The 24588-nt window shown below is 39.0% G+C and overlaps 1 protein-coding gene across 1 annotated transcript in view; it reads right to left on the bottom strand.

Annotated features, from left to right (window-relative positions):
* LOC129014713 (E3 ubiquitin-protein ligase HERC2-like) overlaps positions 1-24588 on the bottom strand; it is a 169338-nt gene that overhangs the window by 16204 nt on the left and 128546 nt on the right. The window contains exon 12 of the transcript XR_010124073.1: positions 7006-7162. The gene's annotated coding sequence lies outside the window, so the exon portion shown is untranslated. The remainder of the gene's footprint in view (positions 1-7005; positions 7163-24588) is intronic.

Below are 24588 nucleotides of genomic sequence, written 5' to 3'. Positions count from 1 at the left end.
TAACAATTCAGCTGGGGTCACAGGCACAAACTGGGCCTTTTCTGAACAAAATAGAACCCATAGTCTCTCTACCTACACCTCTCTGCTGAAGGGTCATTTTGCCACCACCTTGTCACCCCCTGGCCAGTCAAGAGTACATTAAATTTTCTAGATGTCTTCCATTACCACTCAGGAACTGAAGGAGACTCCGGGGAGCTAAACCCAGACTCAACCTGTGACTGAACATTTCAGGGCACTAATTCCACCTTCACTCTCGTGCGGCTTCTCTGGGTTGCTGATGGAGGTGGGATTTCTGTGAGGTGCTTTCCTCTGGGAGCTCTGCCTGGGAAGGGAGCAAAAGCTCCTTTTCTGCTTTTGGCTCTCCCTGAAAGCCTCCCTGCCCTGGAGAGCGACCACCATCATGAAACATGACTCGCTGCCCGCTTCCTTTGTCCTGGCACCAGGAGAGGGAGAAGGCTTTCCACATCCTGGCTGGACATGCCCTGTGTGCACATCCTCCTGAGGACACTAGACTGAGGCGCAGCCTTGCTGGAGAAAGGAGCAACCTCTCCATGTTACAGAAGATGTGCTATGGGTTAGGACCCCAGGCTTGGCCCTGGAAATGTTGTGGAGACTAAATCAATTTGGAAAATCTTCATCTCTCTCCACTAAGGGTGGCTTTCAAAACAAAAGACTAAGCTAAAAATAATAATAACCCTACTTTAATCATGAAAAGATGAACATGAATGCTTTCTCCTGCACTCCAGCTAATTACTCACCTGCCATACCACTGCTGTCAAGTCCGCAGGGCAAACAGCTCTGCTGACAAAGGAGATGGTGAAGTACAGAGAATGGCAAAAGTGAAATGCACATTGACATTTGCAAAAGTGTATTAGCACTGTTTGATGAGGAAAATGAGTTTTATAATAAAAGTATGTGGCCAGGCATGGTGGCTCACACCTCTAATCCAGCTCTTTAGGAGGCTGAGGCGGGAGGGTTCTTGAGCTCAGGAGTTCAAGGCCAGCCTGGGTAACATAGTGAGACTCTGTCTCTACAAAAAAATTAAAAATTAGCTGGCTGTGGGGTTGTGTGCCTGTAGTCCCAGGTAGTTGGGAGGCTGAGGCCAGAGGATTACTTGCAGCCTGTACTTGGCCTGGGTGACAGAGCAAGACCCTATCTCAAAAACAAACAAACAAAAAAGGTCAATGGTATTCAAATTCAACTACTTGACTTGGCCACTTCAAAAGAATTTCCAAAATTTATGAAATAGATTTTTATATAAAACTATTCATAGTATGTCTACATTTATACATGTATCTTAGCTGTGAATGCTGGTAATTACTAAAGCAGTATATGAATTGCTTTAACCAAGAAATTTCCTTCAACAGACCACATTACAGTAAAATATGCAATATTCTAAAAGTTTCTGCCTTTGGAATGGACGACAAATGCTTAGGATGAGACAGAATCCCAATGATTGTAAGGCATGAGGAAATAGGTAAATTTTCTTTTCTGCTGGCACTGTTATGGGTTGAATTGTGTGCCCCCAAAACAACATGTTGAAAGCCTAGCCCACCGTAGCCCACAGTATCTCAGAATACTATCTTATTTGGAAATACAGTCTTTGCCAATGTAGTTAGGGTAAGGTAACTGGGAGGACTTAATCCATTATGAGTGGTGTCCTTATAAAAAGGGGAAATTTGGACTGGCCAGGTGTGGTGGCTCATGCCTGTAACTCCAGTACTTTGGGAGGCAGAGATGGGTGGATAGCTTGAGCCTAGGAGTTCAAGACCAGCCTGGCCAACATGGCGAAACCCCATCTCTGCTAAAAATATAAAAATTAGCCCAGCAGGGTGGCGTGTGCATGTAGTCTCAGCTACTAAGGAGGCTGAGGCAGAAGAGTTGCTTGAACCCAGGAAGCAGAGGTTACAGTGAGCCGAGATTGTGCCACTGCGCTTCAGCCTAGGTGACATAGTGAGTCTCTGTCTCAAAAAAAAAAAAAAAAAAAAAAGGCATGGGAGAAATTGAGAAATTTGGACCCAGAGCCAGACACGCACAGAGGGAAGATGATGCCTGAAGTCTAAGAATTGAGGTGAGAGGCGTAAGACAGCTTCTCCCTCACAGCCCTCAGAAGAAACTGATCCTGCCAACACCCTGATTTTGGACTTTCGGGCTCCAGAACTGTGGGACAATAAATTCGGCTGTTTAGGCCACTCAGCTATGGTACTCACTAACAACAGTCTTGTGAAGCTAATACAGGCACTGACTCTAAAACTGTGTCTTGCAGAGTTTTGAAACACCTGTGAATGTGTAAATGTAGCCTCGATCTGCACCGCATTGCAAGCCTCCAATGTGTTCTTTGAGAGAACGAAGACAGGCAGTTTCAAATCCTCTATCCCCACATAAGGTAAATATACTATCATAACTCCCCACAAAGAAAAGAGGCTAATGAGTTGACAGCATAAAAGATATCTAGAGCTGAGGAAACTGAAGACAGAGATTGTACAACTGGGGACTAGTAGAAAAGCAATCAGAAAACATTTTCCTGAAGAAACACAAAATATGAGAGTGGAAAAAACATGAATCCCTAAGAAGACAACTGGCTGAAAAAGGAAGATTTCAGAGCCCAAAGAAGAGAAACGTTTTCTTCTCCCTGAAGATATATATATATTTTAAAAGATGAGAAAAGCTACCAATAGTAGTTAAAAATTAACCATGGAAAGATGTCTTTATCCAAGTAATTTAATTTTATTTTTTTAGATATCCTCATGGGAATATACTTAAAATTGATATTCACAAACATCTACTCATAGATGCAAATATTCAGTAAATTCTCACTGAATGAATAGCGTCTATCTCGCTGTCAATCAATGAAGCACATGGCATCAGCTACTGTACTTAGCCGAGACTCACTACTGCTACCTGGTGGCAACATGCGCATATTGAAGAAGCAGGGCCCTAATGCAAAATACCCCTTAGTGCTATAACAAGGGTCATCCATGAAAAACAGGTCATTGAGGGCTGGGCATGGTGGCTCACACCTGTAATCCCAGCAATTTGGGAGGCTGAGGCAGGAGGATTGCTTGAGGTCACGAGTTCAAAACCAGACTGGGCAATATAGTGAGGCCCTGTAGCTACATACAAATAAAAAAAAAATGAAAAAAGGGAAACAGGATTTTCGGGAAAACAAGCATATACAATGAGAAATCCACTGGAAGAAGGAGATGTGCAATTTTCAAGAATGGTCCAACCATGAAAATATAGCTTCTTAAAGAGTAGAAAAAAGAAATTTTTTTCTCATTGGTACAGTGAGATGCTAAGCTGCAAAATCTGAGCAACAATACCTATAAGACCACCTAACATCCCATTGATGTCTACATATGTCACTCTTTATGTAAGAATACAGCAGTGTTCAACAGTACAGTTATCAAAAGCCCATGAAGTAGGTCTACTACATGAACTGTAGCAAAGCGTGTGCCTCCACCTGGCTCAGTGCACCCACAGCTGTGCTAAATGAGCACTGAATATGCAGGGCTGGTAGTCACCGCCTCATCCTCTCTCAGGCGGAAGCCAGGTCTTCCGTTTATAGACTAGCTTCTGTTGGTTGACTGGAATGGAAAGAGATACAATGAAACACAGGGACATAGGGCTGACTGTCATCAGTGACCTCACAGGCACTTTTAACCTCCCACTCAAAGTACAGCCATAACTTGATTGTGTGACGGGCCAGGAGGAGATGAATGGAAGCAAAGAGTTCCTTATCTTAGCAACAACACAGGCTGGGAAATACTACAATGTTTGGAACCAAAAAAAAAAAAAAAAAAAAAAACAAAGGAACTGATGGAAAAGGATACTTCCTAGAAACCCACATTATTTGGACAAGCTCCCAAGTCAGGAAAAAAACAACATCAGAGCCATTCTGACTTCATCATAAGCGTCTCCAATTTTGCCACATTCTCCCCCACTAAGTACACCACATCCATGAGGGACAATTGCCGTAGGTATGAAAATGAGGCTCCATTTATGCATGAGTCAGACAGTTGTATGTAACACCCTCTTTGATAAACGTATTTTTCAAAACACCTTTTCAGTCTGGAGAGATCAAAAGCTTTCCAGGAGTTGAAGTCAAAGTCCAGAACTGTTTATTAAATCTGAGAGAGTCAGAACTCAGAGACAGGAACATAGAGGACTGAATATGAATGCAGACAGTGTACACCGAACATGCTGTTAAAATGTACTCTATTGGCTGGGCGCGGTAACTCACGTCTGTAATCCCAGCTCTTTGGGAGACCAAGGCAGGTGGATCATTTGAGATCAGGAGTTGGAGACCAGCCTGACCAACATGGTGAAACCCCATCCCTACTAAAAATTAAAAAAAAAAAATTAGCCAGGTATGGTGGTGCATGCCTGTAATCCCAGCTACTCAGGAGGAGGCTGCAGTGAGCTGAGATCGTGCCACTGCACTCCATCCTGGGTGACAGAGTGAGACTCCATCACACACACACACACACACACACACACACATTTTCTTTTAAATGTACTCTATTAAAAGGTGAATACATAATTCGGACAAGAAGGTGTAAAGTAATTTTTAATTATGCACGTGATATGTGAATTCATTCTTCCATTTACTTTTTATTATTTATTTTTTAATTATTTTTTTTTGAGACGGAATCTTGCTCTGCTGCCCAGGCTGGAATGCAGTGGTGCGATCTTGGCTCACTGCAACCTCCGCCTCCTGGGTTCAAGTGATTCTCCTGCCTCAGCCCCCCGAGTAGCTAGGATTACAGGTGCGCACCACCACACCCGGCTACTTTTGTATTTTTAGTAGAGACAGGGTTTCGTCATGTTGGACAGGCTGGTCTCGAACTCCTGACCTCAGGTGATCCACCCGCCTTGGCCTCCCTAAGTGCTGGGATTATAGGCATGAACCACCACACCCAGCCACATTCTTCCTTTTAAACATTATTTTAAGAATTAGATATTATAAAATGTTATCCCCTCTAAAATAGTCACTGTTTTTTTTAGTGTTTCCATTTTGAAATGTATCCTTCCAAATTATTTTTAAAAATATACATATACATATATGTGTGTGTACATACAAACTCATAGAAATATGCAGTTTACATGTGTTTTTATAAATGGTATCAATAAACAATATATTGTTAAGATCTACTGATGCTGATACTGTAACCAAACAGTATCTTGAAATACTAATCTTTGTGGGTACTTTCATCATTTCATCATTGTATTAATATCTCCTATTCAGTCAAGGACCTCCAAGTTGACTTGAGAAGAATACAGATTCTCTGAGTAGTAATTAAAAGAGAACAAAAAGTGTGTGTGTGTGTGTCTGTGTGTGTGTGTGTGTGTCTGTGTGTGTGTGTGTGTGTGTGTGTGTGTGGTGTATATTTTCTACTTGAGAATCACATAGGAAGGCCCTAAGGAGGGCAAGAAAATAGAATTTATGCCATAACAATAGACCAGAGAGACTTTAAAAAAAAAGGTAATTATGGCTTCCCCAAAACCTTTCATAATATGACTGCCTAAGAAGACTACTGGATCAATGCTTTAAGGATGTGACACAGAAGTCAGAAACATAACTGTCTGTGGCGGCTAGGCAGATGATATAAATGCCCAGATCAGGATGAATGGCAACCAACCACTTACGCCTTTAGTGTTAGGGACACAATACATAGTGGTGTGGACCACGGCAGACCCGAGACTGGAAGGCAGCTGTTCCCCAGTTACAGTCACTTATTGCTATTGTAAAATGCAAGCTCTTCCCATTTTTACAGAGAAGCAGAAGAAAAAAAAAAAAAACCTGATCTTCTGATGTAAAAATCTCTCAATTTTTAAGTGTTGATTATTCAAAATCCAAAGTTTCAGAAACAAAACAATACACTGTGCAGGCCAACACTTGGCAGGTCCCACTGCAGGCTGAATTTGTATCTCAGGGATTGGGATGAGTTAGCAACTCTCATCTACCTCCGTGCATGCTCCTCTGATGACACAACTGATGTCTCAGTGAAACATTCCGTGACAAATTAATATGTAGAACAGAGACAGCTTTTTAAAGCTAAAGGGTTTTTTTCATACAGAAAACTATAACTGGTAATTGGGGCTATTTTTTAGCTTCCATTTACATTTTGGAATGGGTTTCTGAAACAGGATAAGGCAAAACCACACACTGAACTATCTTTTTCATTTCTTAGGCATTTTCAAATTTATCAGAAGAGTATCTAACTGTGTCACCTTGGAAATATATTGGCCACTATACTTCATGTCCTCTGAATGAGGGAAGATGCCCCAGCAGCATCCAGAAAGGGGACATAGGCTCATGGTTCCAGAGAAGAAGAGTTCTTCTGAAGGTATCTTGTGACAAGTATCTGTCATAGAACATCTGGGGAAGCAAATCCTGATCTTGAATCAGCCCACTGCAAGACTGCATGTTCTAAGGGCTGAAGGTTGAAGTAAAGATGCCTTAAGGATAACCATCTTAAAGGAGGGTAAGAAATGAGCCCCTGTTGTCTCTGCTCTCCTTTGCAAGAAGACATGCAGCGGCACAATACTGGTTTAGGATATGGTGCATTTAACCATCGGCCATTTTCACCAAACTCTATCTGAAACTGAACACAGCTACTCGGGAGGTTGAGGCAGAAGGATCACTTGGGCCCAAGAGTTCAAGGCTATGATTGCAGCCACTGCACCAGCCTGAGCAACACAGGGAGACCCTGTTTCTTAAACCAGCAAACAAACTGAACAAAGCAACCAGAGATTATAAATACAGAATCAATCCTTCCCCCATAAAAGTGAAGTTTGTTCTTTAACTGTCAGGGTTAGGAGCAGAAATTTAAGAGTGCTGAACAATTTTTAAGAATGGACTGCCAATATGGAAATATTGATGACACATGCTCTGTATAAAAAACAATGATTGATGACCTCTTGCTAAACAAACTTATTGTTTTAAAAATCAAGATGTTCTGGGATTCAGGTACATGAAGTTTATGAAGAAGATCATCCTACCTTGAAGATGAAATCAGCCATCAGAGGTCCTGGAATCTTAAAAGTTTGCCTTTCGGAGCCCTCTGAAATTCCACTGTTGTGTTTGCTATGACAAAGACTCCGGGGCTGTTAAAGCTGTGTTCTCCTTTGCTTCCTTGAAGTGTTTTTGATTCAATAACTAAAATTAAAATATACGATTCAAATAAGAAACAATCTTAAAGGCATTTTATTACAAAAGACATTTTAGCAAGCACAATGTCAGTATATGATATCAAAACAATGTCAAAATAGCCACTCAGTTTACAAACATTAATTGATATTGGTGGAATAGATATATCAGATTTTTAATTGCCCATAAAAAAGGAGCTAACAAGGGTGGCAGACCCAAATAGTTCTACTTAATTCTTTGGAGCCATTTCTAGCATAAGGGGAAAGAGAAAACTTTTCTTTCTTTATATGTTTTCATGATTTAGCTAATACTCAAAGTAAAGCTATGTTCACTCATTTTATTTCTTGTTCAAAAGATCTTATGCCTACTCTTTTAGACAAAAATCACAGCAAATTTCAAATTTGCTTTTTATCAAACAAAACTTTTCATTTTGAAATAATTCTAGATTAACAGGAAGTTGCAAAAATAGTATAGAGAGGTCCTTTGTAAACTTCATTCCCTTTTGTCTAATGTTTACATGTTACAAAAGCATAGTTGAATATCAAAACCAGGAAATTGCCACTGGTACAATATGTGCATAGAGTTCAATGCCATTTTATCACCCACCACCACAGTCAAAATACAGAACCACTGCATTGCCACAAAGACCTCCCTTGTGCATGAAACCCCTTTATTCAAATTTGCTTTCACATGAACAAAAGTGCTTTTAAGATTTCCTACAGAAAAAAATGTTGGCTTATCACAGTTTAAACAAAAAAGCATTTCTACTTCATTTAAATTTCTGTCTTTCCTCCCTCTTTCTTTTCTTTCTTTTATTTTCTAAGTGTCACCATACTTAGTAGATCTGGTTTCACGTTGACAGAGGCAATAAAAAATGTATATACAGCTAGGTTCTGGGGCACCTGCGTTTCTGGCCCTGTATTTTTCTCTAACTTTCTGCCTTGGGTTTTCATTGCCTCATATCTAAAATGAGGAGTCAGAGCAGACAATCTCTCAGGTCCAACTCTATTCTAAAACCCACACTTGATTCAGTGATATCATACCAGTCTTTAACAATCTCAAACAAAGAACACAGAAGAACCAAAACTCCGTTGAGGGTCAAAAATGGAAAGCTGATAAAATGCGACAAAATAGTCTGGCATTAGGGAGCTTCCATCCATAGCCTGCTGGGCTTTGATTGTTTTCATTTGCTGGATTTTTCTCTGTCACTGGAGCAGCTGCAGGAATTCAAGTGCCCTGGGCAGACTGCGTAACAGGCATTAGGAGACATCCCTGATCATCCCTGACAGGCAGGCTGGGAACTTTTCTGGGAAAATTCAAAGGCTGGACATGAGCTACTTGATCTGGAGGAGTCACTAGCGGTCGAAGAATAATGCTGGCTACTTTTAGGCACACAAAACCCCAACCACTTTGGCCCTGATCTCCATGACCGCAATAGATTTTTGGAAATTGTGAGATTAAATTCATTTCCTAGTTCCAATGAAGACATAAAACTGAGTGTTACAAAGTGAGTTGTCAGTAAAAATGAAATGGGGAACTGGAGATAGTAAGTGGGCCCTACGGTGGATGTCTCTAAAGTCAATGAGAAAAACAAAACGATGAGCATTAAGAGCATTAAGGCAATATCAAGACGCAAAATGAAGTGGGACATAACGCATCCTCACAGAAGGCATGCAAAATACAAGTTTCTAGACACTGATTTAGCCTGAAATGACTTGATTAAATTCAAGTAGCATGCAATGGATTCGCGGCTGTGTTGGGGTAGTAATTGCTTTCCCACTGTGCTAACCTTCTGGACCACAGTGTTCCGAGTTGCAGATCGGGATACAGAGTTGGGGCAGGGGGTGTAAAAATCTGGGAAGGTAATCTGGGAGGAAGGGAGGACCAGTTGCTATGATATCCATTCCCTAAACCAAAGGCCAGCATTTTTGTTAACTTGGTTTTGATATTTTGTTTTTAATACAGAATCTAGCCACTATTTTAACAGTGTCTAAGAGTCTCAGTGACATGGATATAAAAACACAAGTAGCAAAAACAATTTTCAAGTTCACATAAATTACCCAAACCACTCTGCTTTCCACTAAATGGTACGCTTATTGTAAAATATTTTTAATTTGAGTATTTCAAAAGGCTTCTGGTTATCTAAAGCACAAACACTGGTTGCCTATCTAGGAGGCAGAAAGCAGGTGTTTTGACCTCAATTGTGTAAATGGGTAAGCAGAGTCAAAGGTGGGTGAAGAAAGACTGGTAAACTGATTTGGTGAATGTAGAGTTTATGGACGCAAACAATTCTGATAATCTGGATTAACAAAGCCATTGTGCCAAATCCACGGCAAGGTGGAGGCCGATGCAATTCTTTAAAATTGTCATTTTTATTGGTGGCAAACTTGCTTCTCCTTTGTGCTGGTGCCTCTTAAATGACAAAAAAAGGAGTTTGTGGTGTTTCAATCAACAATTCAGATGATGTATTGACTTATGGATACCTTTAAGTTTTTATTAATTTCCACCATTTCCCTATATTTACTGCAGCCCCATGTTGTTCACAATGTGTGATTCATGGCTAGTGAGAGCTGCATGCACAAGCCCTTTGGTTCTCAGAGGTTTCACTGACCCTCTGTGGTTTCCGCAGCAAGGTGGTTAGTGTGTAGGAGACCCCAGGAAGCTTATAAACATCCCCACCAGAATTAAGGGAAGAGAGTGTGAGCCTTCTTTCCTGCTGCCCACGGCCCAACTTCTTTCTCCTCTCCAGACTTAATATTGAGGGGAGGGAGGGAAGTGTTGAGGAAGATATGATAGGTAGTCTCAAAAAGAGTAAAAATTAGAAATCAAGACTTTCTTGTATCCCCAAATCTTCACAACTCAGGTCTCTAGTGATGCCTTTAAATATTTTAATCCACTACTAGTTATTTATAAAAGAAATTATGCCTAGAAAATGATGAATGCTTCTAATTGCTTCTAGTTGAAGGATTTGCATTGAGAAGTATCAGTTCAGGCTTCTTTCAAAAAAGGCAGGGTCATGGTAACCATCCCCAAGAGGTCTTCCTAAATTCTAAAGGCCACGAAAGTACTGTCAGGTAAACGTGGAATGAGTGTTTAGCATGGCTAACATAGTTATAAATACATCAAACTTATATGTACAGTAGAGCTGTATTTATATAGTATATGCTAATTTAATTCATGTCAATTTCCTTTGATTGGTCATTAGGTACTGTATCCATGCTTATATTTATACATCTCTATATATGGTCCTTAGATAGGACTTAAAGGGAAAATATTCTTCCAATCGAATTGGAGGTTTTTGGTTTATGACCTCTTGGCTTCTTAAGTTTATTGCTAGTCAAACACATTTAATGCTAAGGTTTTGCTACAATAAAACCTGTTTTGCAGGGATCTGCTTATTGCTTCCATTTTTGAAGGGATGCACTCCTGGAAAATTTGGGGCTGGGTGCTCCCCATAATGCTGTGGCCAGGCTTGGGACAGGACTGGAAATTCAGGATCTGAACAAACACCTCTAGGCAGTATGTCAGATGGATATTCTGTAATGAAAATTCACTCCACAGCAAAGAGACTGATATTAATGTTGCTAGGTATTTTCAGTTCTTAGTAATGCAGTCTTTTGGATAGTTATAGTTAATGTGGATGTTAAAAGAATGATTTATTACTGCAAAATAATCTTCATTTCAGAAATATCTCTTTTACAAATAAAAATTAAGAAAAAAGTTGTATAAATCCAGGAAATAAAACCACTTCTATATTTAGATATTCAGAAATGTTAACTAAGTCCTTTGTAAATGAAGCCAGTTCTATTCATCAGCAAAGAAGGATAACTTTCAGAAATACTTCTACTGCCAATTGTGAGATTGTTCAGAAAGGAAAATAGTCCAAGCAACAGATTTGTCACTCTTGGAGAAATGGGAACACTTTTGAGCCCTGTTCTTGGACGAGCGCCAGTCTTGAATATAAAGTTATGTTGAATATGCCAGAACATATACACATAAACGAATTTTTGCCTCAAAGTGTTTACCTTTACTTATTCTGTTTACTGTTTACTTATTTTGTTTTTACAATTTATAAAACTATTTTTGGAGCTGAATTTTGGGGAATGGCCTTTAATATCATGAGAATATCAAGACCATTTACTGCATTTTTAAGCATCTTTTCCATGTATAATTTGCATGCCATAAACTTTGCCTTGTTAAAATGCATAATTTAATGGTTTCAGTGTATTCCCAGAGTGAAACCATCACCATCATCTATTTATTGTTTCAAACTCGCAGTATTCTGGGAAACCAGTGTCGGCCTTCAGGGACCCCTAGATGGGAAGTTGTGATGTGCTAGCAGCAAGGCTTGTTCTGATCAGCCATATTCACTGATAAGGTTTTGTATTTTAAAGTTTGTTTTGTTTTGGTTTTTTTGTCCCACTTTGCTGAAATCTCCAGAACACTCCCAAATCTTAATTTACTCTCCATGTATTATTATTATTTTAGAGACATGGTCTTCCTGTGTCACTCAGGCTGGAGTGGCAGATTGCAGTGGTGCAATTAGAGCTCACTGCAACCTTGAACTCCTAGGCTCAAGGAGGATCTTGGACTACACGCCTGCAGTAGCCAAGCTACTCCTTGGACTACCTCAGCCTCTTGAGTAGCTTGGACTACAGGCATGCGCCACTATGCCTAGCTAATTTTTTTTAAATTTTTTGTAGAGATGGGGTCTTCCTGTGCTGCCCAGGCTTGTCTCAAACTCCTAGACTCAAGTGATCCTCCTGCCACAGCCTCTCAAAGAGCTGGCATTACAGGCATGAGTCACCACACCCAGCCATCCTATACAAAACTAGTTTATTTGACATAAAATTTGGTTTTTATTCTCCCATGAGGGGATTAATCTTAAACAGGTAAATTTCCCATTGGGGTATGAGAACAGAAAAATTCAGGGTACAACACAGATAATTTCCCTGGTTATATAGGCTATTTTGCCCACTACAGAATACTTGGGGATACCCAACAGAGTACCACCACCCCAAGAATGGAAATAAAGGAAAATCTTGAATTCCTTCAAGAGAAATTCCAGGCACCTAGCTAGCCTTGAGAAGTAATGAGCAACTTCACAAGCAACAAGGTAATAGTGGATTAAAACAATAGCCAGAAAAAGTTAGAGTCACAGGATGTATGGTTCCCTATAGAAACTAAAGATAACATTTTAACATATGTCCCTGAATAGTTTTTCAGGAAATCTAGATCCCCACCAAATAGATCCACTGGCACAGAGACCTCCGGTAAGATGGAACTGAGGCTGAACTCTCACTGCCTTTCTTCATCCTACATTTCTCTCTGAGGCACGTGGAGATCACGCCCAAGGGCCAGATCTAACATTCTTTTCTGCTGACTCCAAGTCTTTAGGCAAAACTTCCCTTTCTTAACCAATTGCAAATCAGAAAATATTTGAATCTACCTATGGTCTGTAAGCCCCCACTTCAAGATATTCCACCTTTTCAGGTCAAACCAGTGCATAGCCTCCATGTATTAATTTGTGACTTTGCCTGTAACTTCTATCTCCTATCTTTAAAAATCCTTACATGTAAGACATCAGGGATTTCAGGTCTTAAGCATGAGCTGTTTGATTCTCCTTGCTTGGTGCTCTGCAATAAATGCTTCACTGTCTCTGGCTGCAAATCCTAATGTCAGAGTTTAGCTTTGCTGTGCCAAGTAAGTGGACGCAAGTTTGGTAACATTACCCATTAACTTAGAGAAAGTTTTTTTGCTTGTTGGTTTCTTTTTTTTGGCTAACTAAACCTTCAGGATATTAAAAAGTGTTAAGATTAAATTCTACTTATAGAGGTGGGCAGGTCCTTTCACTGTAATTCTCACACTTCGACTTCCCAAAGGAACAGCAATTACATTTTCTTCTCCTGGGAAAGAATAGAACACAACTGTAATAAAACCAGTATACTAAAGGCCCATGAAAATGAGCAAGTCAATCAAAACTGGGGGTGTCTGCAAAACATTCTTAACTATATTTCATTTCTGTAATCCTAGCACTTTGGGAGGCCAAGGTGGGCAGATCACTTGAGGTCAGGAGTTTGAGACTAGCCTGGCCAAGATGGTGAAACCCCATCTCTACTAAAAATACAAAAATTAACCAGGTGTGATGGCGTGTGCCTGTAGTCCCAACTACCCAGGAGGCTGAGGCAGGAGAATTGCTGGAACCCAGGAGGTGGAGTCTGCAATGAGCTGAGAACGTGCCACTGGACTCCAGCCTGGGCAACAGAGTGACACTCTGTCTCAAGAAAAAAATAAATAAATCTTTGGAAATCACCAACTATGTGTAAAGCAGATGAATATTACATAATTTCATTTAAATACACCCTTAAATAACATTAAAGAAACGTTTAAAGTAAATGCACTGCCTACCTCAATTGCCTTTACTCTCGTGGACCAATCCACGTGCTTTGATGAGGGTCTGCAAACCGTGGCCCCTGGGCCAAATCTAGCCACACCTCCTCATTCATTCATTAAGGCTGTTTATGCTCATCAAGGTAGAATTGAGTTGTAGTAATGAAGACCATATGGCTCAATAAGGCTAAAATATTTACTGTACTATCTGACTTTTCACAGAAAAATTTCATGATCTTGGCCTAGACAATTACCTACTGGAAATCCTGGTCCTCATAGATGTTTTTTCACACTGCTACATACTCTGATAATTTAATTTTTGTGTTCACATAATAATCTAAGCTCATATATGATATTTTATCTCACTAGTCCCCTATCTGAACATTGTCTGTTTCTAAATGAAACTAGAACATTATCAATGATATGAATTACTTCAAGCAGACGTTTTTGTCTAACTTACGCAAAACAATTTTTTTTGGATAAACTCTCCAGAGTGAAATTAGTGAAGCACAGGATATCAATATATTGATTGACTAGTTTGCAAGTTTTTATTAAATAGAGATACCTGTTTATTATTAAAAATTAGAAAATGCAGATAAACAAAAATACAAAATAAATCTTTTTCTAATCCTATTGCCCAGAGATAATCACTTCTAACACTTTGACGAATGTCCATTCCAGATTTTTTGTTTGTTTTTAACATGTATACATGTAAAAGGAAAGACTGAACCATACCTAAATGTCCATCAATAGGGGAACGATTACATAAACAAGAACATCCATACTAAGGAATACTCTACAACTGATAAAAGTAATAAGAAGCTATATGACCTGATGTGGAAAGCCTGCCAATATATACATTGAAGACTTTAAAAAAGGAAGGTTAAAAAATAAGACAGTGGTATCTTGGATATGACACTAAAGGCACAGGAAACACATGAAAAAAGACTAAATTTGACCAAATCAAAATCAAACCTTTGTGCACAAAAGGACACTATGAACGGAGTGAAGAGGCAACCCACAGAATGGGCGGAAACATTTGCAAATCACATCTTGGAAAGGGGTTATTATCTAGAATATATAAAGAATACTTGTAACTCAACAACAACAAAAAACAACCCAGTCAATAAAAAGGACAAAAGGACTTGGATTTCTCCAGAACAGCTATACAAATGGCCAATAAGCACATGAAAATGCTCAATATCAATAATTATTAGGGAATTGAAAATCAAAACCACAATCAGGTACCACTTCACACCCATTAGGATGAGAATTATACAAAAAAAAAAAAAAACAAGCAGAAAATAACAAGTATTGGTGAGGATGTGGTGAGAAGAACCCTTGTTAATTGGTGGTGAAAATGTTAAATGGTACAACTACCATGGAAAATAGTATGGCAAGTCCTCAAGATATTAAACATAGAATTACCATATGATCCAGCAACTCCACTTCTAGGAATATACCCAAAAGAATTGAAAGCAGGGACACAAACAGATATTGGTACATTCACGATCACGGCAGCATTATTCCCAGTAGCCAAAAGGAAGAAACAACCTAAGTATCTATCTATGGATATCTATCTAAGGCTGTTTTTGCTCTACAAAGGCAGAATTGAGTCATGGTAATGAAGACCATATAGCTTAATAAACCTAAAATATTTACTGTGCTATCTGGCCTTTCACGGAAAAAATTCGTGATCCTTGGCCTAGAGAATTACCTACTGGAAATCATGGTTCTCACAGATGTTTTTTGGTATATATCTACAATGGATTATTATTTAGCTTTTTTTTTAAAAAAAGGAGGGGGCCAGGCATGGTGGCTCACATCTGTAGTCTTAGCAGTTTGGGAGACCAAGGTAAGAGGATGGCTTGAGTCCAGGAGTTCGAGACCAGTCTAGGCAACATAGGGAAACCCAGTCACTACCAAAAAATTTTATAATTTTTTTTTAATGTGGGTATGGTGGTGTGTGCCTGTAATCCCAGCTACTTGGGAGTCTGGGGTGGGAGGATCACTTGAGCCCAGGAGGTTGAGGCTGCAGTGAACTATGATCAACCCATTGCACTCCAGCCTGGGTAACACAGTAAGAGCTTGTCTTGGGAAAAAAAAAAAAAAAAAAAGGAAAGAAAATGACGCATACTACAACATCAGTCATTTTAAGGATGCTAGCAAACAGCTCATCGTTTTGAAAACTGGTAAGTAAAGAAAAGATTAATGCATTCATCATGCTTTGTTGTCTTTCCTTTGTTTTGTTTTGTTTTTGGAGACAGGGTCTCACTCTGTCACCCAGGCTGGAGTGCAGTGGCTGATCTAGGCTCACTGCAGCCTCTACCTCCTGGGCTCAAGCGATCCTCCCAACTCAGCCTCCTGAGTAGCTGGGGCTACAGTTGTGTGCCAGCATGCCTGGCTAATTTTTGAATTTCTTGTAGAGACTAATTTGAACAAACAAGCAAAAGTGATAAAGACTTCTGAAAAATCCTCTCCTCCATAAAATCAGTAAAAACACCAGCAAAAATGGTCAGAACCAACATTTTTAAAACTCTGGAAATTAACCAAAGGCTTGCAACAATCTTAGCAGTAATTATCAAAGAAAAGTGCTCAGAAAGAACAGTGAGCTTTGTGGCTGCTAAGCTGCCTATTTCCATCTCTCCCCATTCTCCACCTCCATGGTAACCTCGAAAACAACAGCCCATAATCACAGTGCTAACCAGCAGCCTGGCAGACTCTGCAGGGGTAGAATGGGTTTGGAGCTCCTTCAATGCCCAATTCTCGATTATTATTTGACCTGTGTAGTGGTTCCCTGGAAGACTTCACTCACAAAGCTGTCTTTGGTTTACCTAACTGGGAGTTTGCCCAGTGTAAACAGCTTTTCCCCAGGAGGCATTTGACCAAAACAATCAGAGATACTTGTTTAACATTGAGGCTGCATGAGGTGGTGAATAACAATTGGGGAAAACAATAAACTAACCAAAAAGCTGGGAATGAGATGTCCACAGGTGGCTTTGAAAAACTCCAACATATTCCTGAAAATCTAGAAGACTGCATGTCTATGTGGGGCTCTGCATATGCCAGAGCTTTGTGCATGCCCAGAAACAACCTGAGAAGGTCCTAAGCTGTCATCTATGGCTAACCTATAGACTCTGAGGAAGCAGGAAGTAAAGGCTAGAACAAAGTTGTCAACTACCTTGGCTGAGTGTTGAAGGTGTAACCCAACACAGACACATATGCACACACACACACACACACAAAGCCCACTAAAAATAACCAACTCTCCATGAAAAACCTGGTAATGCCAGGTCTGGAGTAGGGAAAATTCAAGGTAGGCTTGGAACACCTGTTGCTCTAGAAACCAAGGCAATGTCTAAAATTCAATGGAATTATGACAAAAGAAGACAGTTTAAAGTGCTCCCACTGGCTACATTTTGGACAATTTGAAACCCAAAAAGAATATTGTCAGTAATATAAAAAACATTAAATAAATAAAAATCTCTGAATATGGAGTGAGAAATTAAAAAACAGAAACCTTTTTTTAAAAACAGAAGAATGAGTGAAGAAGGAATGACAGAATTAGAAAATAACCGTTTGTAACTCTTCATGTTAGATACTGTTTCAGACAAGGATCATCAATGTACACTAAAGCCACGGTATGAAAGATTGTTGCCAGACAGAATATTTACACCTTGTCAAGGCATCACTCTGCAGATTTCTTACAGGGAAACGTGGATCTACACAACAGAGTATGTGTAGTTCACCACCTGTGTGAGTAATACTGGATCAAGCTGACATCATCAACTTCCTGATATGATGCAACATAAATCACGCATCACTTTTGATGTGCTGCTGCCACAAATGTTCAATCCAATTCTAATTAAACCTAAGACCTTACTGATCAATTCACAGGAATTACGTGAGGGAGATCAACAAATTAAATGGAAAACGATCAGACAAATCCAGAATATGGGACATGCTACAATACAACTGGAATGAACTCTTTCAAAGTCAATACCATGAAAAAATAAGTGCACTAAAAAAAAAGAAACTAAAGAGATAGAAAAACTAAATGCAATGAGTAAGCCTTGACCAGTTCAAGGGGAAAAACAACTATAAAAGGAGAAATTTTAACATAGATCGGATATTAGATAATATTTAGAAATTATAATTTTTTAGGTGTACTAGTGAGATGATGTTATAAAGAAGATCCTTATTTTTAGAAGAGTCATGCTAAAGTATTAATACTTAGAAGTAAGTGTTGTGATGTCTGTAAATTAAGAAGGGTCAGCTAGCTAGTTGGATGGAGGAATTAGATAGATAGATAGATAGAGAGATAGAGAGATAGATAGATAGAGAGTGATAGATAGGGATAATGAACCAATGTAGCAAAATATAAGTGATTATTGAATCTAGTTGAAAAAACGTACAGTAGTTAATTGTGTTATTTTATCAACTTTAATGCATGCTTGAAAATTTTACACAGTACAATTTTGGGGATAAAACCACATTCCAATGTCACTAACATCTATTTGACACCAAATTCCTAAATAAAATATTTGAAAAGAAAATTTAATCATAAATTTGAAGTACACACTATATACAAATGAAGTTTACCCAACAAATGCTAGTGTTGCTCAAATTTAGGAAACCTACCAATGTAATTTACCATATTAATAGACAAAGTAGAAAAGTTTGATTACCTCAAATAAGTTTCCAGCATTTAGTAAAATTCAATCATTATTCCTGATAAAAATTCTGTATATAAAATAAAGTAAATGTTTGTAACGCCATTTACAAATGCAAGTTATGATTAATATGCTTAATGCTTAAATGTCAGAAACACTGCTGTTTAATTGGGAAAATGATGGGATACCAGTTAGCACCATATGACTTAAGAGTTTTTAAAAGATTAGCCAAGGTAATTAGGCAAGAAAAAATAGTCTAAGCATTAGAAATCAAGAAGAAATTAATATTAAAAAATTATTAGATTTTAGAAATACCAAGAATAATCATTTGGAAAAATAATGGAAGAAAATGCCCCATTTGCAATGGCTAGAAAAAAGATGGAATATGTTGGAATGAACTTTTAAAAAATGGGCACAACCCGCTGTGCACGGTGGCTCATGCCTGTAATCCTAGCACTTTGGGAGGCTGAGGCAAGCGGATCACCTGAGATCAGGAGTTCAAGACCAGCCTGGCCAACATGGCGAAATCCCATCTCTACTAAAAAATACAAAATTTAGCTGGGTGTGGTGGGCGCCTGTAATCCCAGCTACTAGGGACGCTGAGGCTGGAGAATCACTTGAACCCAGGAGGCAGAGGTTGCAGTGAGCCAAGATTGTGCCACTGCATTCCAGCCTGGGTGACAGAGTGAGACTCCATTTCCACCCCCCAAAAATGGGCACAACCTAGAAAAACAACATTTAAATCTCTCTCTTAAGACATTAAAAAATGCCTTGAGAAAATCGAAGGAAAATATTAATTCATGTGAAATAAAAATTAAGCAAAATTAAATGTCAAAGAAGGAAAAATTATAATTATAGGCAAAGACTGTTTTCTTAATATCCAGAGTATTTACAAATCAGTAAGAAAGAAACACGAATTAGCAGGAAAATTAGTCAGACCCTTGAAAAACTAATTCACAGAAAAATCAAAATGTCAAGAAGATTATGAAAAGAGAGAAGAGAAATTACAGTATCTTTGAGAACTAAAAGCACATAAAGACATGCTTGTACAAAGGTACAAAGATGTTGTAACACTGAGAGAAAATCTAAATGCTCATTGATATGAGTCGGGTTAAATAAATTATGAAATGTCCTCTTATATCACCAGTTAAAAAACAAGCCAGCTGGGTGCAGTGGCTCACACCTGTAATCCCAGCACTTTGAGAGGCTGAGGCGGGTGGATCACTTGAGGTCAGGCGTTCAAGACCAGCCTGGCCAACATGGTGAAACCCTGTCTCTACTAAAAAATACAAAAATTATTCGGGCATGGTGGCTGGCACCTTATTCCCAGCTACTCGGGAGGCTGAGGCACGAGAATTGCTTGAACCCGGGAGGCAGGGGTTGCAGTGAGCCGAGACCATACCACTGAACACCAGCCTGGGTGACAGAGTGAGACTCCATCTCAAAAACAAAAAAACAAGCCAAATTATGAGAACTGATAGGCAAAAAAACCTCAGTGAATAAAAAGAAATTGTAAAATAATTTATACCTAATGATCAATTCTGTATACTTCTCAAAAGCATACATGTTTGTATGGAAAGGTGCACACATACACATCCATAGGAAATATCTTAATAGAAGCAACCGTTCATACCATTTAGATCTCTAAAAAGTGGAACTGGTTAGGAGTTTGTGGATGGTAGAAGGTGACTTTTACTTTCCATTTTATATCCTTCTGTGCCATTTGAAGTTTTTATAAGTTTTATAAAACTTTTAAACTTATAAAGTTTTATAAAAAGTATGTCTTAATTTTACAATATAAATTATCTATATATATTATTCATCCTCAACCACTTCACCTCACCCCGGGAAGGATACACACTAATATGATAACAGGTGTAATCTCTTGGCAGTGTGATTGGATACATGACATGTTTGTCAATTTCCTTGCCTGGATATTCTGGATTTTTTACAACAAATATACAGCATATTATATATGTAATAAAAATTATTTTGAAAATACATATAAATTAGAAAGCTTTACTGAACTGAAGAAAACCTATTTGGGCAGATTGGTTGGGCTCTCTTGCAAAATCTTTGTGAATGTAGGCTGCGGTATCTTGGGGAAGCATTTGTCTAGGGGTGTGTGTGCGTATATGTGTATATTCCAACCATTGTCCCATTGATAATTACACACTTTAGTGAAACCTTGCAAATGAAACTCCCTTGCAGTTGATTTTAGCCAAAAAGGCTCAAACTTGAGGAAAATGTTCTTCTGGGTGGAGCTGCCTACTATTTAACTCTTGGAGAGAAAGCACACTGCAGAGCACCTAGGCAAAGCTAGGAACAAGGAGCACCCTATAAGGATCATCTCCTAAACTGGAATTCCCTTTCATTTCTGTAACCCTCCACTAAAGTTTGATACATTTGTAGAAGTCTCTGTGATACGTTGATAGGGCAGTACCTCCCAAACATTTTACCTAAATATGAATCATCTAGAAAACTTGTTAAAACACAGACACCTGCTCCATCCATAGAAATTCAGATCCAGCAGTTTAGGGTGGAGCCCAAGAATGTGCCCGACCAGCAGCCTCCCAGGTGATGCTGATACCACTGGACTGTGAGCCACATTTTGAGCAGCACGGGTGCAGGATATAGAGAGGGAGAACTCAAGTCATAAAGGGCAGAAAGGGAGGACTGGTCCATAGTCACAAACTTTTCAGCATTTCTTCACTGTTCTGCAAGAGATGGCCCAGTTCTTGGTATGACCAGAAATGAAGTGAGAATCCTGTGAGGCAGAGGATTTTAAGGAGGCAGGAGCCAGGAGTACCAAGTGCTCTGCAGATGAGGGCTTAAAAGTGCCTTTTGGATGAGCAGTAAAGAGACTGTTAATGTGCTTTGCCAAAGCGGTTTCAATCAAGTAGCTGGCACAGGAAGCTGTGATCTGAGGAATACATGATGATGAAAAATTAGAGACAGCAAGTGTAAACAGTTTTTTCAAGATGTGGCAGTAAAGAGTAGGTGAAAGATTAGAGTGGTAGCTGGAGATGTGATTATGTTTAAAAGAGTGTTCTATATACATATAATTTAAAAATATTTTTATATATAAATATTATACACCCATATACATACACATATATAAATACACATGTATATACACACATATGTATATACACGTATATACATAGACATTTTTTAAAATTATACTTTCATTTAAGATGGGAAGAGACCCGCTGGTCATATTAACCCTGATAGGAAAGAGAGAGTGAAAGAAGATAAAGGAAACAGAGGGGATGATGGGTGGAGTGAGTTCTCTGAGGACACAGAGGAGCTGGAATGCAGAACACAGATGGAGGGATTAATTAGTCTTGGAAAAGAAGACAGACATTTGTGCCTCTGTAGCGGGAGGAAGCAGGGAATGGATGGGTGCAGCTGTAGGGCAAGGTCTCTTTTGATTGTTTCTGTTTGACTCGGATTTTTTTTTTCCAGTCTTCCTTGGAGCCTTGCATAGAATCAGTTTTTGTATTACGGTGCATAAATGTTTGAAAAGAAGGTATATTTCCTCACCATGCAATGCTCTGTTACCTATTAATGTAACATTAGTAATTATACTGCACAGATTCTTTGTGTAATTTTCACTCACTTCAATGTATTAAAGTCTCTCGGAAGTTTTACTGATTTCAATTTCATCTTATGTAACTACAGGAGATTTTTCTTTACATATTTTGATGTAATGGCATTTGGTTCACAAATTCTTTAAACGATTTGTTTTTGATTACCAACAAAGTACTCATTTTGTATTTTTGCTTGAAATTCTACTTGTACTGATACAAAGACTATTACCCACGCTTGCTTTATCTTGCCCTTCAGAATGGGCCATTCATAAATCGCAGACAAATGGCCTCCTGTAAAGACCTCCCTTGGTCTGGAGGTAGACCTGGGGCTGGAGGCGATGATAAAGAGAGGAAGCAATTGTAAGTATAGTAAGAAAGAGCAGACTGCTGCTTGTGGTTCAGCACAAGCTCAGTATAGACTGCCTGAAACCTCCTGTCAGAAGAAGGCAGATGGTATTGCCAAGCAGGTCTGATTCTAAGCCTGCTTTGAAATCCTATACTTTCTAATGATCTATAAGCCAATTATTGAAAACATATCGGATGGTGGCTGGGCATGGTGGCTCATGCCTGTAATCCCAGGACTTTGGGAGGTTAAGGTAGATCACTTGAGGTTAGCAGTTTGAGATCAGCCTGGGCAACATAGTGAGACCTTGTCTCAACAAAAAATTTAAAAATTAGCCAGGTGTGGTGGTACATGCCTGTAGTGCCAGCTAGTTAAGAGGCTGAGGCAGGAGGATCCCTTGAACCCAGGAGGTCGAGGCTGCAGTGAGCCATGATTATGCTATTGCATTCAGCCTAGGCGACTATGTCTAATTTAAAAAAGAAAACATATAAGATGGAGAGAAAAGGCTTCCTCTCCATCCCATCCTATGGTGTCGCTAACAGTAGGTTCATGTCTGGGACACCTAGATTTGTTGTTGATGGTGGTAACTGGTTCCTGCCGATCACGTTCATTGTTTGGAATTATTCCAAAACTGTCTCATTGAAATTTGGTGATAAGAGATTCTCGATACTGCTACTCACTGTGCCATCCACCAGAGCTCCTTCCTGTCCCTCTTTAAATGCCATTTGCATTATTTTTACTCTATAAACTACTGAGAGAGGCAATATGGTATAGTGGTTATGATCACAGATTCTGGAGCCAGACAACCTGGGTTGGAATACCAGCACCGCCACTTGCTGTGTGACCTTGGGCAAGTTACTTACCCTCTCTGTGCCTCAGTTACATCTGTGAAATGAGGATAATAGAATACCTGTTCCAAGGGGTTGTTATGAGTGTTCAATGAGGTAATATATGCAAAGGGCTTAGAAAAGAACCTGGTGCCAATTAGGGGTTGGGTAAGTATAAATTATTATTAAAACCATGTTGAGCACTTACTCTGCCACCAGGCAACATGCTAAGGAACTTGAGATAAATTACCTCATTCATTCTAATGAAAACTCATTTCTACAATTAAGACAATTAAAATTTTACAAGGTTAAAGTGACTTGCCCAAGATCACAGTGTTCCTAAGCATTAGAACCAGGGTAAGGACCCAAAACTACGCTTTTAAATCCTTCTACTATGAGACCAAGTGATGCTGTATAAACTCAAATTCACTCATCACACAGAGTTTCATTTTATGAGTTTCACATGTTTGATTTTGCAATCACTGGACTGACCTAAGATTCACTGACTTTCCCTCCCACACGTAAATGCTGAAGTCCAGGTGTTCCATCGTATTTTTTCTATGTCTCATTTCCTGCTGGATATCACAGCTTTGCTAAGTAGCAAGATGTACAGGAAATAAATTGTCCAAACAATATTAACTAATCAATAAACATCAGTTTCAGCCCAAAAGCACTGTAATTTATATCAGATCATTTATTTTCACTATAAAGTTCAACCAGAACTACATCAACCTAAATATATACATTCCAAGGTAAAACAAGGAAAAGGATGTGTTAGTGACTTTCACTTTGACAACCTCACCCCCACTTTTCTATTTTTGTTTTGTTTTTTATTTTTTTATTTTTTTGGTGTGTATTTTTTTAGTTGGTTGGGTTTTTTTTTCTGAACAAAATTTTCTGTCGAGTATTTTTCATGTTACATTTCTAGAACCTGCATTTATTTCTCCTTCTGCTATTTAGATTCAAACACACACACACACACACACACACACACACCCCCATTCCCAAGGCATAAAGTAGTTTTTTAAAAAAAATAAGAAAAGTTTTTAAATACATGCTAATACTAATAATTTGAACACTATAGAAAATTGCAAAAAAATAGGTTTTATTTTTAAGGAATTCATTTTTTAAAATGAGATAATGTTGTGAAAACATTTTGTAAACTGAAAAAAAAAAAAGTGTTTGTTAATGCCCTCACACACCCATAACTATCTGTCATCACTTAGACTAAAAAGAGTCACCGAGGCAGGGCACGGTGGCTCACGCCCATAATCCCAGCACTTTGGGAGGCTGATGCAAGTGGATCACCTGAGGTCAGGAGTTCAAGACCAGCCTGACCAACATGGTGAAACTCCATCTCTACTAAAAATACAAAATTAGCCAGGCATGGTGGCACGTGACTGTAATCCCAACTATTCAGAAGGCTGAGGCAGGAGAATCACTTGAACCCGGGAGGTGGAGGCTGCACCATTGCACTGAGATTGCACCATTGCACTCCAGCCTGGGCAACAAGAGCAAAACTCCATCTCAAACAAACAAAAAAAAAGAGTTACCTAGCGTGGCACTGTACAGAACAGGGTCTGCACAATTTTTCAAAAGTAGGATAGTA

The sequence above is a fragment of the Pongo pygmaeus genome, chromosome 16 (assembly GCF_028885625.2).
Source record: "Pongo pygmaeus isolate AG05252 chromosome 16, NHGRI_mPonPyg2-v2.0_pri, whole genome shotgun sequence".
Lineage (NCBI taxonomy): Eukaryota > Metazoa > Chordata > Mammalia > Primates > Hominidae > Pongo > Pongo pygmaeus.
The sequence above is the reverse complement of the archived record's forward strand: the minus strand, read 5'-3'. Positions and strand labels throughout refer to the sequence as shown.